This window comes from Melospiza melodia, chromosome 3 (assembly GCF_035770615.1).
Source record: "Melospiza melodia melodia isolate bMelMel2 chromosome 3, bMelMel2.pri, whole genome shotgun sequence".
Lineage (NCBI taxonomy): Eukaryota > Metazoa > Chordata > Aves > Passeriformes > Passerellidae > Melospiza > Melospiza melodia.
The window spans coordinates 1,381,975-1,398,516 of NC_086196.1; the positions used below are offsets into that span (position 1 = coordinate 1,381,975).

Consider the following 16,542-nt stretch of genomic DNA (forward strand, 5'->3'; position numbering starts at 1 on the left):
TTAGACAAGACTGATACAAATAGGTTGTTGGCATTCTGTTTTGGGGCATTAAAGGCAAAAGCAGAGATATGTCAGGGAAAGGTTGCCAGCAAAAAACCAAACAGAGTATCCTGAATTGTGCCTCCATTGCAAAACACTGGAGAAAAAAATGAATGGTCAATACACATGCTATTCTGGAGAAACCGTGTGCCTCAAGAAGCCAGCAGAAGGTAGGGTATATCTGCATGTGTAGATAGGAACCTGTGCAGAAAAATCAGAGAAAGAATTTTACATATCAGCCCCCTTCCCTACCCTCCTGTCCTGGCAGGTGGTATCAGCCGAGAGCTGAGCAACTTCTGTCAAAATCAGACTCCTTGAAAGCCCGGGACTGACAAATGGGCATTTTCTGTCCAAGGTGTATTTTGCCTAAAAAAAGAAATCTGTACAGAAAAATTGAGTCTCAGGGACACACAGGCCAAAGATGTGGCTATAACAGAGCTATGAGATCTTCATCCATGTGTTAGTGAGGTCCTTCATACTGAATTATGATAATAAAGTGGAGTTATTTTCTGTCACAGATGACACATACCTTTATGGACTCTATTGTCCTTTTTTTATTACATCTACAGGATACGTCTCCTGTAATAAGCAAGAATGCAGAAGGTGCCAGGAGAAGAGCAGTTTTTCACACAAAGTGTCTTAGACTTTTCACATGCACTTGAAGTTTGTAGTTCTAGTAGGCAAATTATGGGGGTTTTTACTTTTTTTCCCTAGGTGGAGCTGGGAAAATGATGATTTATTAAGTTGATTAGTTGATTTTTATATTCTTTAATCTTCATGGATCTGGACAGGAGAACAGCTCTCCATGTCCATCATTTTGCCAAAGGCAGTTCATGTTTATCTGTATATACATGTGTGTATGTGTGTGTATACCTACATATATATTGTTTCAGGGCATGGCAAATGAGCATGAGTAATAGACTAAATCAAAGCTTTGCTTAGAGCATTAAGATGAAAAAAAATTGGCCTGTCAAATGCACCTTCATCTAGCCTCATCTAGCCTCCTCCCACTTATTTACAATCATGGCCATAACTCCTTACAGTTTCCTGACTAACAAGTGTTAGGATAAAAATCCAGCTATTGAAGCCTGCGATAAAATCCCATGGATTTCAAATAGCTCACAAGGCTTTTAAGAGTGATAGCACTTTTTGGTTTAGAAATGCCCCCTCCCATCCCAGCCCACAAGCCTATTGATTTAAAGGATGCAATGTTATGCTTCTGGAGCAGGTTGCCTAAAGAAGTTGTGGATGCCCCATCCCTGGAAGTGTTCAAGGCCAGGCTGGATGGGCCCTGGTCAGCCTGCTCTAGTGGGAGGTGAACCTGCCCATGGGCAGGAATGAGATGATGTTTAAGGTCACTTCCAACCCAAACCATTCCATGATTGTGTTTAACACACAGTGCTGCATTTGATCTGAACCACTTCATTCAGGACACCTGCAAAAAAGGAAAGGAGGGCCTGGATGTACACAGCTGCTCTGAACTGGGGTGTCACACTTGCCTGTCCATCTGCAAGGACATGGAGGCTCCTTGAGGAGTTCTCAGTAAAGAGTGTAAAGAACAGTAAACACTGAACTGTGTGTTCACAAAGGACAAAGTGTTTTAATTTGCTCTAAAGGGTTGCTGGTACTACATACAGGCATCTGGTTCAGGTGCCTAAACCAGAAGATTAGTTTGCCTATGTGCTCAAAAGGTAAAAAGGATTTACATACATGTATAAAGTATGTTATTCCTCTCAAGACCTGCTTTGCCAGACATACTATATATTTTGGGTTTTATATAACCATGATTCCTATATGTCAGCTTCTTCTAAATGCACAGGGTATGAATGGAACACAATGTTATGGATGAAGGAACACACACTATGAAACTGCTTCAATATATGTCTGGTATTCAAGAGTGCTACTCTGAATTTATGTAAGCATAGCACAGATTAATCAGGTATAGAGGAGGCTGTCAGTACTTAAATAGGGTAATACTGACTTCACATTTCAGATATCTGAATGAGGGCAAAGCAGTAACCTTAGAACAATTTACTGATCTTACTCTGTTAATAAACAGTAAAAAACAGGTAAAGGTGCATATAAAACATCTAAATGGCCCTTGGTGTTTAACTCAGACAGGTTCTGCACCTCAGGCATAAAGTATATTTAAAATTTAAATTGGAATTCTTCACATTATCATACTGGGAAAGGGAATTCTGATGGACTAAAATATTAGTTGAAAAGATAAGTTGCTACTATTGCCACAAAATAGGCAAAGGACTACAAACTCGTGGGGCTCTAGAATCAAAATATTTCAGTATAATGCAGAAGGACTGACTTTATGCAGCAGAACTTACAAGGAGTCATTACAACAGGAACCAGAAAGCCAGTCAGTCAAAAGCACACTCTCAACCACACAGAACCCAACCAGATCCAGCTGCAGCACAGCCAAGGCTCCTGAGCTGCAGCACTGAACTGCAGCGCCTGTTTGCCTAGCCATGATTTTTGTGCAGAAGATTTTGGAGATTCTTTGGAGACTGCAAAGTGATTGGCTTTCATGCAACAGCTGAATTGAGGAAACAGCTGTTGTATTCAAAGAAATCCAGATAGTTCAATAGGACAGAGGAGAAGCAGTTTGTTATGGCTGATAAACCTTCATGTTTAACATGCCATCAGATTCCATCTACAAGTAACTACCAAGTGTGCTAGTGTTTACTAGCTGTAACTGTGTGTAACATTTTAAAAGATATTTTAGATGGCAGCTCCATCTCATGTTTTTCTATTGCTTGAACACATTAATAAAAATTATAGTTGAGCACATCACAGATTTGTTTTACAGATATCATCTGCACTAGTGTACCAACAAGTCAATTAAATTAGAATTGCCTGAATTCCTAAAATTATTGTCTCTGCTGAGCTCAGTAGAGAAATAGTAAAGGACAATTGGAGGGAGGTCTGAGCAACCTGGTCCAGAGGAAAGTGTCACTGTCCTCAGCAGAGGGATAGGAACTGCATGACCTTCAAGATTCCTTCCAGCCCAGGCCATTCTATGGTTCAATGGTTCACTCCATGGTGCAGAGCAGTGCTGTTGGGGTGGTGCAGCTCAGCTGGAGCAAGGAAGCACCATGGAGAGTGTTCAGGGAAGCCTCCCTGTTCACAGACTCAGGACAGCTGAGCAAGTTTTCCAAATGTTGGTACTTTTCCAGAGTGAATGGCAAACCTTCACAAAGCTTGCTGATTGCTGCTAGCAGACTGTTAGTCTTTTGCAAGAGTTAAAGATTTAAGTCTTTAGCCAACAGCAAGCTGTTACCAAACAAAAGCCTTCTAGGCATAAGTCACACCTAATTTAGCAATCTGAGCAAAGCAAGAGAACTGAATTACTATTTGGAACAAGATCTATTGCATCAGTCCTAGCTCTGTGTTGTCACTCAGCCTCCAAACCAAAATGCTTTATTCTGATGGGCTGGGTACATTACACTGTCACTCCAATTAGCTTATTTTTAAAATAAACACCAGGTCTCCACTTTCAACACCGCAGGCTTTCCCATCACTCACTGTACACTCTATTTCATGCACACTTCCCACAACATTCTTTTCTAGATAAAATGGCATTTACACAAAGAAAAAAAGGCGTAAGATGTGTAGTCAGTACAAATTTCTGCTTGGGGGTAATTTGTAAGCTCATTTGTGGTGCTGAAGGCAACTCTAAAAACTGACTCATAGCTTTGTGAGATTTTTAAATAAGTGTTTATTAGCATTATATGGAGCTCTGATGTTTTTCTTGTCTTTTGCAGAGGTGTGAGCATGTTTGCTATGCTAACTGGCACATTGCCCTTTACAGTGGAACCTTTTAATATCAAGAAACTACATCAAAAGATGTTAATTGGAGAAATCAGCCCTATTCCATCAGATATATCCCCTGGTAAAGCACTTCAGTTTTTATAAAAAATACCAATGCAAGAAAGTTTTAATCTGTGTAATTATGTGAATTTAGCAATAACAAAGCCTTCTGGAAATCAAGATGTACCTTTTCCAGTTGCTTTGTTTGCATTTAGAAATAGCTTTCTTGAGGTTGTGGCAATATCATTTTATCTCAGGCTACAAGAAAAATAACATTGTTGTCTTTTGAACAGACCATTATTCTTGGTTCTTATTTACAGGGGAATAAAATGTACATTGCTTTTACATGAGTGGATCAGCTTTGTAATAAATGAGAATAAATGAGAACACTGCCATGTTTAGTATGTTCCATGCTGTGTGTCACAGCCAGGCATTCTTTCCTGGTTTTCCCACAAATAAGTTATCTAAACCTTAGATATTTTTTCCTGGAGACCTTATCTTTTGGCTACTGACAGACCCTGCAACTCTGAGATTATTAAAGACATGGGAAGACTATTTTTGTGAAGAGCCTGTTCATATTTTTCATGAGAAAAAACTGAAAACTAGCATTTTTCAGTTAGTTTTACTGGCAGTCTTTAATGAGGTACAGTCAATGAAGTATTTTTGGGACAACTGAGAAAGATAATTCTGGAAAATTCTAGCCTGAATTACAATCCATGTCTCTAAACCCCAGAATTCCCATTGGTGTGCATTCACTCTCAGTCAGCAGTACAAGGTTTGCTCCCTCAAAGGTCAAAATCCTGCTGCTTTACAGTGATTCTTATCCACCTCTGGCTTTAATCCCTATTTTCTCTCCACCTGGAGTAGCATCCTCTCTGTTGACCACCACAGGCTCAGGCCCCTTCCCACAGCTGTTACCTGCACCGCCCAGGTGGGACACCCGAGCAGAGTGAGACGTGTCCTGCCCAGGTATCCACCAGCAGGTGCTCACATCTCCCCACGGGTCTGAGCACCAGGGCTGTGATGTGAGGCAGGAACGATCCTAGGAGCCAGGATTAGCTCCAGTGGCTGCTGCTTCGGGCACTGGCAAGCAGCACAGCAGGCAGCTCCAGAGCAAGCTAGCTGGATCTAGTCTGGAGTATGAAGAAAATGTGATGATTCAATTTCTCTCTCTCCCCTAGTAGATGGAATAAGGATATCTATCCATAGCTGTCAAGAATGTCTGTGCATTAGTCTCTCATTTCTCTTTCTTTGGAGATCAGTTGCCAGATAGCAGCTTCACTTCTGTAGAATCCCTCCATAGTTACAGTTATTTTATTTCTAATTTTTCTTGTTTATGTTATTGTTATAGTTTCTACTAATAAATGCATTATCTCTGCTTTTCTACAAAGCGCACACAGTTAGCAGAAGATTGTGGATAACTCCATTGTTCTCTTACCCACTGGGAATTCAGTGAGAGAGCAGTAATAAACTGGCATTGCATACTTTAGATCTAAGTTCTTCTGAAGGAGATTACAAGGGAAAGGAGCAGTATGTTCCCAGTTTAATGGTCACTTTGTCCCTTTCAAAACTTCCCCAAGGAATATGGAAGAATTCAGTAAAGTTTTCACAAGAAGGACAAAAAAAAAAAGAGAGAGGGACTGCATGACTGTATGCAATGTTGGAGTGATTGACATACAGGAATGTCTGAGCTCTCTCTGCCCCAGCTCCAGGGAGCCAAAGCACATCCTCTGGGCACAGGAGTCCATCTCCATCCCTCCTTACAGAGAGTTTTATCCATGCAATTGGCTTCTCTGGGTGAGGAACACAACTCCCGTGCAGTCAGCTGGCACAGAAGTGCCTTCTCAGAGGCTGATCAGATGCTGAGCGAGCACAATGCTGAGATTACTGCTGGTATCATTGGCTGCATTCACTGGGGTAAATCGACAAAAGTAGGAACTGAATTCCAGTACTGTGTCTACAGCAGCATCCAAAGGTCCCTCACAGGCATCCCAACGTGGTTGGGCCACTGCTGCCCACCCTGCTCTTGGGGGAAAAGGGTCACCCTATGGGACCACAGCAGACTCAAAGGAAAGCCCTAGAGACTGAATATTGCCTGAGGCTCTTGCAATGTGGAGAAGCAGGGCAAGTGCCCCATTTCTGAAACAGAAAAAGGTCAGATAGTGAAATATTTCTGGCAAACAAACCATTTTCTTGGAATACTGCACAGGAGCTGTACACTTCATGCAGTCTCTACTTGAGCCAGACCCTGCTAAGAGGCCTGGAGTCAAAGAAGCAATAAAAGACAAATGGTTGAATGAAGGTTTCACCAGGAAAATGCTGAATGCTGCTGCCTGCAAGAACAGGTAACCGTTTTGACATCTGTCCTCTACCCTGGGATTTCAGGAGTAGGGATTTGGGAGGGAAGGTTTTTTAGGATTGGTTTGTTTGTTTGTTTTAGAAGATTTTTGTTATCTACTGTGTGCTGTTCCAAAATGACAGTTTTACTTCAGAAAACACCACATCAACACTTCTAACTGTGGGCAAATTTTATTTAAGAGGAAACATCCTTATAGAAAGGTTTATATACATTGTATTAAGAATTTTGTTTTTAACATGCTTCACAGCTGCTACTAATTTCAGTGTGCTTCTAATTCTTTCCTACAAAACTAGGTCTCACATGCCCACCTGAGGAAATAGTTTCATATTACACCCAAGTTCTTGTTATTCTAATAATTTTTATTCTCATCCATCTTTGTAACTGGTTTTAACTAGTCTCCATTTTTTTCTTAAAGCAAAACTTTATGGTTTAAGACTATTATAAAAGTTTGAAGATAAGCACAATGTAACACTTCACATAAATGTTGCCAGCTTTCAAGATGTTATTAATCTTTCATATTGGGAGGCTGCAAAGCATACTTTTTGTGTCTTTAAATGCCTTAATTCAATGATGGACCTTTTACATCATACTCACAGCTGAAAGTAGCCAGTAATGGGTCACATCTTTTATTCCCAAACTGTTCTCTAAAGGTCAGTATTTCACAGTAATTGGAAAAGAGAGCAATTTGGCCTGTGTTATCTGCACCATCTGCACTGGTGTCTAGAGGACACTTAGCAGGTTTCCCTACCATGGTGATCCACTGCCAGTCACAGCCAGAACTGTTAGAAATCTATGTGCAGTTTCTGTGAGAATTGCCACTGCTCCTGCCTTTGCCCTCCTTTCTTCCCTCACCTGGCTGTTCTCATTCACACTGAAATTTGAAAAAACGTTTCAGGACTCTTATAATCTAAGGATGATTTCTAGAATTCCTTTGCTAGACTTTGCTACTCACAGAAGCCCATGAGTAAAACAATTATCCTTATAATGAAACGCTTCATTTCACAATCTGATTTATGTAAACATTAGAATCCTTCTGTACTTTCTTTCATTCTCTTTTGTCCTTCCAAGTTTTCCTGCCTTTGCTACTACATACACACACACACACACACACACACACTCTCTCCCTTTTTATCCATGTGAGGCTACTGTACTGAGAACTGAAAAACACACACTTGATTAAAATGAGAAAATGCTGTTTTCCATGTTTTAATTTTCCAAGCTTAATCCTGGTGGGTGTCCTTTCAGAGTAATCAATTATATCAACAATAGGATGTTTAATGATGCAGTAACAGAGCCCCAGCCCAGCAGTGAAGTTAGCACAGCCAGACAAGAAGATTATTGCACAACTGTGTATCATAATTTGCCTGTAAAAGCAACTTAGCCAACTCCAGCTGCACCACAAGGAGTCTATTGTCTGCTTACTCTAAATTCTGATATTGTACCTGGTTGCATCATTTGTATTAAAATACTTTTTCCTAATATTTTAGATTTTGCCCCAGTGGATTGAATCCTGTCGTTTTAAACTACATGACAAATGTTATGGAGTTCAGTCTTTCAGAAGTTATCAGCAGTTTAATAAATAACAGACCCTCTCCTGCCATGTCTTCTTATTGCTTGTTGCTGAAGAAACTGCTCAGGTACCAGAAAGACTGCAAAAGAGTTCAGGTAAGATATTACTGTCATAAGAGGCATAAAGTGCTCCCTGGATTTTTATAAGGAACAAAGCAGCAGCTATGTAGCACACATGAAAAAGGTGATCATCCAAGGAATGGGGGAAAATTAATCAAAAAATAGTTATGAAATTGCCGATCCAAGTGCAGTCTTAAGAAACTTACATTCTGGCATTCTCAGAGGTGATTAATTTATGAGATTTTTTTAATTCCCAGAGATAAATACATCTTTTTTATGACTAATGAATTTTTTAAATAAGCTGCTGGTTGTAATGGGATTGAGAATTATTTTGTTTTACATATAAGATTACTTTTCCATTGGGAAAAAGAGCATTAGCATCTCAGTGACCTTGCCATCCCTTTCCCTTCTGACTGGTCTGGGGAGGTGAGTGGGAAGCTGTGAAAGTTGTAAAAACTTTTCCCAGCATCTTTTTTTTTTCATATTTTTTACCTATATACTTTATTCTCACACTTCAGCTCCAGCTCACTCAGGAACATGGAGTGAGATCAGAGAGGAAAAACATTTTAAAAATAAATTCAAAAAAATTATGGTAATCATTGGTAAGGCCACAATTAGTCAAAAAGGCTGTAAGCTTTTCTTTTACAACCGTCTCCACTAAGGGGTTCACAGCTCAGCCATAAAAATTTTGCTTCAGGCAGAAACTAGGCAGACAGGAAGCCAAATTCCAGCTTCTAACACACAAGTGCAGTGGGAAAAGTTTCAGCTACAAAAACACACACATTAGCGATTAGCCTCCCATTCAAAGCCTTCACCCTGGAGAAGCTGTATTTTGAGAAGGTCCAGTTGACTCCTCTAGAAATTATTCAGATGAGCTTGAGCAGATCCAGATCTCCATGCCAGCACACAGCCCCAAGGTCGCAGCAGTCTGTGCAGTGTCTGCAGACAGAGCCATAACTCAAAAATATGAGTTGGAGAGTGTGTGTGTGCATGCTTAGGGAGAGGAGGCTTTTCTTCACATGTGCGAATTTTTTCATATTACGATTTTAAGTAGGATCTGCTAACTCATAAGTCACTCAAAAGGACCCATATTGTGAAGGCTATTGACCAGCTTTCTAATACCTCTGGATATCAAGCTGATTTACAGCCAGCAGAGATCTAGCCTTCCAGGCAAGTGGCAGTGTTTCATGTCGTGTATGACCTCTTTCAGCATCTTACCCGGGTGGAAGAGGGAAGTGATCATGTACATAAAGTTGCAAGCTGATTAAGGGTCTGTGATACTTCCTGCCACTCCTGACATCCAAAATGCCCTCTTAAGGCAGAGACTCAAACTGAATTCAAGCATGAACACTTAAATTAGCTCTAATTGTAAGTTAAAACACTAAAAAATATTGTTTTGAAGTCTTAGTAAATACATTTCCCAGGCAGAATGAAACTTTTTGTAGAGCAAGGCAGAAAAGAGGGGAAGTTTAAGGAAGGAGCGAGTGACATCTCTTCTCTTCTCTTCTCTTCTCTTCTCTTCTCTTCTCTTCTCTTCTCTTCTCTTCTCTTCTCTTCTCTTCTCTTCTCTTCTCTTCTCTTCTCTTCTCTTCTCTTCTCTTCTCTTCTCTTCTCTTCTCTTCGTTGACATTTTTCTTGTTAAAAGTTTAAAACCAAACCAGTACTGATGCAAAATAATCTGACCAGCTTCCAGCTCAAAACACTAATGGCTTTCACAAAATCACAGCATTGCAGGCAGGCTGAGGTTGGCAGGGATCCCTGGAAGCCATCTGATCTAAGCCACCTGCTCAAGCAGGGCCACCCACAGATGGTTGCCCAGAACCATATCTGGACAGCTTTTTATTGTCTCCGAGGATGAACACCAGCATCCCTGGGGAACTTGTGGCAGTGCTTGGTCACCCTCACAGTGAAAAACTGTTTCTTGGCGTTCAGAGGAAAACTCTTGTGTGTGTTTTAGTCTCTCAATCATCTCTGTGGCCCAGAACTCTCTACAGTACACCCATGTCTCTCTTACTGAGGAGCACAGAAGCAGATGCAGCGCTCCAGGTGTGGCCCCACCAATGCTGAGCAGGGGGGCAGCATCACCTCCCTCGACCTGCTGGCAGCACTGGCAACTCCTCCTGCAGCCCAGGACACCATCAGCCTTCTCTGACCAGCAGGGCCACATTGCTGACTCACAGCCAGCTTGGTGCTGGCCAGGACCTCCAGCTGCTTTCCAGCCCCCAGCATGTGCCGGTGCCTGGGGCTGCCCTTCCCCAGGAGCAGGACTTTGCACTTCCCTGCTGGACTAAACACAGCAGGGACACATCCAAGCTTGTAAACTGGATATGGGCCCTGGGGTATATTAAATTGTGTCATAGCCCAACTCCCCATTTCTACACCTTCCCCATGACTCCCAGGTGTGTAGAGCTTTCTTCTGCACCACAAATCCATGCCGGTCTGCAAATTTTCTCATGATCAATGTGGGGAGTTCTTAAAATTGCAGACAGAATCTCCCCTTGATGGTTGCACAGGGAAATGACTCACTGTTGGTAGGACATCTTTGTTGAGAATTTGAAATACAGGCACAAGATAAATGTCTAAATTCGGCAGAGTGGATTCTGCCACAAATAACACCTTCCAATATCTGTTGCTAAGACATACAAATTAGGAAATTAGAACATTCCAATTTATACCATCTTTTCATGTCATTAAAGGTTTGTTTCCCTTTTTCCATCAGCACTAAGTTTGTAAATGCTACTTTTAAACTCATGAACACAAAGCCTTCTACTAGCACAGCTTAGAGATCATTCTGTTATCTAAGACTGTGGTAAACTCACTTTTTTCCCTGGATAATCACTCTACATAACTTTTTTTCTTATTTTGTCCCTCTATTACATCTTACATCCTTCTCTATTACGAAAATTAATATTTCTCCCTTTCTAATTGTTAGGGTCTGCAACTTTTTGCAGTTAATGATGATCTCTTGATTGTTTCTTATTCAAGCTTTTTGGATAATTAACCTGTGCAATCAGTCCTCCCCAGAAATTCTTAAATCATGGCTATCAGTGCTACCACTTTATACCAGTTTTTCCAACGTTCAATAATATTCGTATTTCCCAGCAAGGCTGGAATTTGTGCAAAACCAGGGAAGAAAGAGAGGAAGGCTGGCTAAGAAATCGAGCTGGGCATTCTTACTCAATCAATGCTCGTATTTTTCCAGTATCCTCTGGCCTGTTCTTCAGCTAAAGCTACTTTATGCACATACTTGCACAATGGCAAAACTTAGCCCTAAGCATATGCAGAGTATATAGGGAAAAGGAAAGAATGCATCCCTGGGATGCCAAGGCGGAGCCCCACAGGGTGGCACGGCGTTGTTGGGCAGAGGCAGGGCCGAGAGCGGCCCCCGGCTTCCCCGGAGACTGGCCCACGCTGCGCTGGCACAGCAGCCGGCAGGCATTATCTGGTGGGGAGCACTCTCGGCTTTGATCTCAGAGAGGCCGGGTTCAAGCACCTCTTTGGCAGGCCGCAGCGCGCTCCTCTGACCACCCAGCCGCGGAGAGCTGAAACTGAGCAAGAGGCGCTGGGATTGTTAACTGAATGCAAGGGGCAAGTTTCCCACTTTTTATTCGTCTTCCTTTTGAGATCCTGACGTTACTAGAGCTTAATTACAACAGCATGGGTATTTGATATTTGTGTTATAAATTATGCCAAGGGTATTTCAAAATGCATAGATAGATGTTCTCTATATTCTGTATAAAGCCAACTATTTGCTATTTATTGCTAGCAGTGTGTGATCCATCTTTAAATCACATTATTTCCTTTCAGCTCTCCAGATCTTGCAAATGTATGCATCTGCTTTAACTTTAGGGATATGGATAGTTTCACTGAGCTCAACAAGACAGCTTGTGTGTATAAAATTAAAGCAAAAAATATTAGAATTTGCATATGAATCAAATATAAATTATGGAAATAGACATATAATAATTGAGAGTCACTGGAAAAATGAGGTAACCTGAAAACTAGTTGCCATTTATTTACACTATTTCTTTCTAGGACCATAAAGTTTATTGAATATTTTTATCTGCCTATGAAAAGAGATATTTACAGGACGATAATATCTATAGAAGAGCAAATTTATAGTAAAAAAAGTACTCTGGTATTTTTGAGCGAATTAGTAATCTCTTTTCCTCTAAGTAACTAGTAGAAAAAGTTGGCATCTGGCTCTTCTGCATATTCTGTCCAAAAAGAAGAAAACATATCAAATATCAACACAAACAGAAAAGTAATTGCATTCATGATAATGCCTATGAATAAAATGCAATAAAATATTCTACCAGCACAATCAGCCCAGATATTGTTTGGAATTCAAATGCATATTCACAAAACAGTACATTCAACCCATTCCAGGCAGCAGAATATGCTATGATTTTTCACACAATACCAAGAAACATACAATTTCCTGGGGAAAAAAATTCAGAAGAAATTCTAACCTAAAACTGGAAAAAAAAAGCCTGTGGAAATTACTTTTAATGTACAAAGCTTGTACATTTGTACAACCAGTATGAGTGATTGTATTTGCACCCTCTCCTTGTATACAGAAGTTAACAGTTGAGCATGCAAATAGTAGTTTTGTTGGATGCAAACAGATGTGATTCTCATTTTTCTGGCTGCAATTAGAAAAGTCTGTTGAAAGCTTTACCCTTAAAAAAGCATAAGATCCTTTCCATGTTCAAATTCGAGCCATAAGTCATTGGATAAACTTAAAACACAGCCTGTCTCCTTTTATGCATCGTAGTTTCTCCAAGCAATGTATTTACATTTTATGTGTTCTGCTGTAGAAGAGGGAGCCTTAATGATTACAATTTGCCATCCAGAACTTTATAGCTAGTCCTTGCAGAAAATAGCATTTCTGCCAAAAAGCTTCCTGCCCAGGTGCTTAACCAATTAGCTCTTAAGAGGTCTGGCAGTAAAACCAGTCATGGCAAGTTTTCTGATATACTGTATATAAGGTGACAGCTTGCAAAATGTAAGATGAAAATTTGTTTTCTTAACTAGCAGTGTGTAAAATCCTGGGAGACTATTTGATTGCATAGGCTAAAATACTTATGACATCTCAAATTCCCAATTGATCTAGTGTGGTTTTAGCAATATGTTGTCAACTTGAACATATTTTGTTTCTTTTTATAAATACTCTTAAAATGATTTCCCTAATTTAGATTGGGTACTACAAGTACATAGGAAGGATGGGGTGACCCCACAAATTTGAGGTTTGGGGCCCTTCAAATTTTTCCAAACATTTTTGCTAGCATTCAACCTATTAAAAGCACCTTTTCTCCACAAATTACACCCACTTTTTAAAATGACATGTTAGATTAAAGACATATTTTTCATAAGGAGAGCATTTTGCAATACAAATATTAGAAGAAAACCATGAAAAAGATAAGTACACCATAGTAAACTTAATTACCTCTGATTCTGGAAGCAATAAGTCTGTATTATGTGGAGATGGCAGTAAAAAAATCAAAATTCACTAGAGAAAATCCTTAAAGTGGTAGCCATGTAACAACAAAGCAGGTCTGTCAAAGATGATACGGAGAGCAGCAAAAAAGCTTGCTATTGGACTGGAATATCCATGTGGGTAGTTGTCTTGGTTTCAAAAGCTACATTTCAGAAATTTCTTTTGCAGGAGCGCCAGGCCTAAGGGAGATGCTCTGTGACAGAAGCAGCACACAGAGCAGTCAGCTCATCACAGGACTTGGTTCCGTAGGAAGGAATTTCTTTCTTCTATTCTTTGCTTCGCAAAATGCTCCCCTTGTGAAAAATATATTTTAAATCTAACATTGTCTTTCACAGCCCTTGCATTTTCACGAGGTTTTGATAACTGAAACTCAGTGTGCGTGAGGCTGACACAGTGAGGAATCTGAAAACTTGGATCATAGGACAGACAAGTGACCTCCATGTGAGAACCTATCCCTCGTGCATGGAAGATGCTTGCAGGAGTGAGAGAGGTAGCACTGCAGCAAGGAGTGAGTCCTGAAGCCCATGCTCTTGTTGGGCTGAATGGTCCAGTTCTGCATGGAGGTCTTCCTGTTGCAATTCCACTGCAAAACCTCCCCAGATCTGTTCTAGGCCTGTGCTGACCACTTGCCCTCCCAGCAAATGGCAGCTTGCCCATGACAATCTTCCTTCTGGATCAGGGAGTGCCTCACATCATCCTGTGATGCTTCTGCTTTGCAGCTCTGTGGTACCTTGACCTTCCTGACACACCTCGGGAGACTCTGTGAGCCACAAGCCTCAAAGGAAGTGCCGTGGGCACTCCAAAGATGGCATTCTAGAGCCCAATGGATTGTCATTAAAACTTTCTCCCTACAGCCTGCATGGCAAAGGGAAAAGTCTGCCAGCCCATGTACAGCTGGGTTTCAGGAAGAACCTCTGGCACAGGGTCTGTTCAAATGAAATACTGATGTGTGTAACTAAGGCTTGTGTGAAGACAAGATTTCCTATTACACCTTATAGTGTGATTTCTTTACAGTTTAGGGGCATTTTTGTTCCCTTCATATCAAATGGTGCCTGATCATTTTACAGAGAGAACATGAAGCAGAAAAACACAGTATTAGTCCTGATAAACAGCTGAATAAGGAGTCAGAAACTAAGATTTCCCCGAAGGCTGAAATGGACACTCTGGAAAACCTCAGAAATTATGGCAATAGGGAATTTCCTACTGTATTAACCCTGGCGGTGCCAAATGCTGTTCCAGAAGATGAGATCACAATTGCATTGGAAAACCAGGAAAACTTGTCAAAAGGTACTGTTCTGAAATAAGCATGTTAGTTCAAAAGGGTAAAAGGGTATCTGTCTGAGGAAAAAAGGGAACGCAATCCCTGAAAATGCTATAGAAATATCTTTGAATTTTGTTTTGAAACCATGAGTATTTTGAGCAATTGCTTCCCAGGCCCAAATCTGGTAATATATTTAATTTTGATCAGGTGAAGTAATTAGCAGATGAACACCTGATCCAGTGCATACTCTGCAGATACTGACCACAAATAACTGGTCCATGTCCATGTGTAGGTTATTTCCTCCATGAGTAACCCCGAGACAGTACTAGTACCCCCAAGGCACTTCCAAGAACAGACATTTATGAGTAAAAAAGAGCATTTAATTACATTTCCAGGATGAACATGAGCAAGGTGCAAGTGTCACAACTTCACTATACTCAATGAGGGGTTGTACTCATATTCATGTGATAATTTTCCACAATCTCAAAAATATAGAAGATGCCCAGTACTGGATAATCAAACTCCATATCTGAATTTATTTCTGCTCCAGTTATTGCACCCTCATGACTATTTAGATATGTGCTATGTTTCAAATGGTGTGATAAATATCCCCAGAAGCATACATGCATTTGTTACCCAGAGAAGCTGTGGATGCCCCAATCTAAAAGTATTCAAGGCTAGGATAGAGCTCTGAGTAACCTGATCTACACAATGGTGAGTGGGGATTGGAATAAGATCTTTAAGGTTCCTTCCAACCCAAAGTATTCTTTCATACCTTGATTTCATTGTACTCAATAAAATAAAGCCAGACAATTTTTATATGGAGAGGCTCATTTCAGACTGTTCACCCAACCAAAAAACTGACAATTGCCTACCTGCAGATCACCATCTGCCTGAAATCATCAGTGCAAAATTGCATTTCCTGTCAAGATTTAATTTTATTTATGCCTTTACAAATACTGATTTTGTTGTGGGATGAAGCTGATTTGATAATAATATGTTGTTTTCTTGCAAATACCATTCCAGCAGAAGCTGATCTGATTTGTTCTATATTCTATTTAGTTTCCAAGTTTGCAGGCAGAGAGTTGGTCTGCTGTGAACCTCCTAAGTCACCAAGAAAAGGTATGCCATGTGAGCCCATTTATCAACCACTTTTGGAATCTCAGAAGAATCAGAATGGCTTTGAAGACTTGACAGAGACCAGAAAACCATGTCTTCATGAGAAATCCCCATCCACACCAGCAAATAAGAAATCTCCCTTTTCAAACATCCAAGCAATGCCAAGTACAAGAAAAGTACCTCCACCGTCCCTGATGAAAAATAGAATTATTACCAGAAGTCCTTTGCCTGGTCAAGACATGAGGTTTAAAGACCTTCTGAAGGCGGTGTATGACAATATTCACACCCCAATGCAGAGGCACCTTGATAAAGATGGTGCTGCCATCCTCGTGACTGACTCTCCCCAGTTCTCACCTTTCCCCAGGCTGCAACAAGCTACCCTAAGAGAAATCCTTCCTAGAAAGATTTCCTTGCAGGAGGCAGCACAGGAGCGTGCAGATATCTGCCCTCTTGTTACAGTCAATGGCTCAAAACCACCAGCTTTCCCCATGGCCCAGCAGCAAAAGTTTACCATAAGAGGTATGAGGCAGTTTAAAGAAAACCCAACTCATTTTTTCAATAAGAAAACTAAGAAAAACTTTATTCAGCTCAGACACATACCTACAACTACAGATGTAAATCTTCCAGTTTTATGCCCACCATACCAAACCAGGTCAGGTAAAAAAACAGAGAGTCTAAGATTAAATTTTGCATAAATGAAACACCCACAAAGCATCAGAAGAAAAAAATGGTGAAGGAGCAGGTAAGAAACAAAGGTGTACAAGAAAGAGAGAGCAAGAAAAGGAAGATGAGAGAGATGAATTCAATATTAAA

The 16,542-nt window shown here is 40.6% G+C and overlaps 1 long non-coding RNA gene across 2 annotated transcripts in view; it reads right to left on the bottom strand.

Annotated features, from left to right (window-relative positions):
* Positions 1–16,542, bottom strand: part of LOC134416649 (uncharacterized) — a 90,859-nt gene that overhangs the window by 40,083 nt on the left and 34,234 nt on the right. The window lies entirely within an intron of this gene.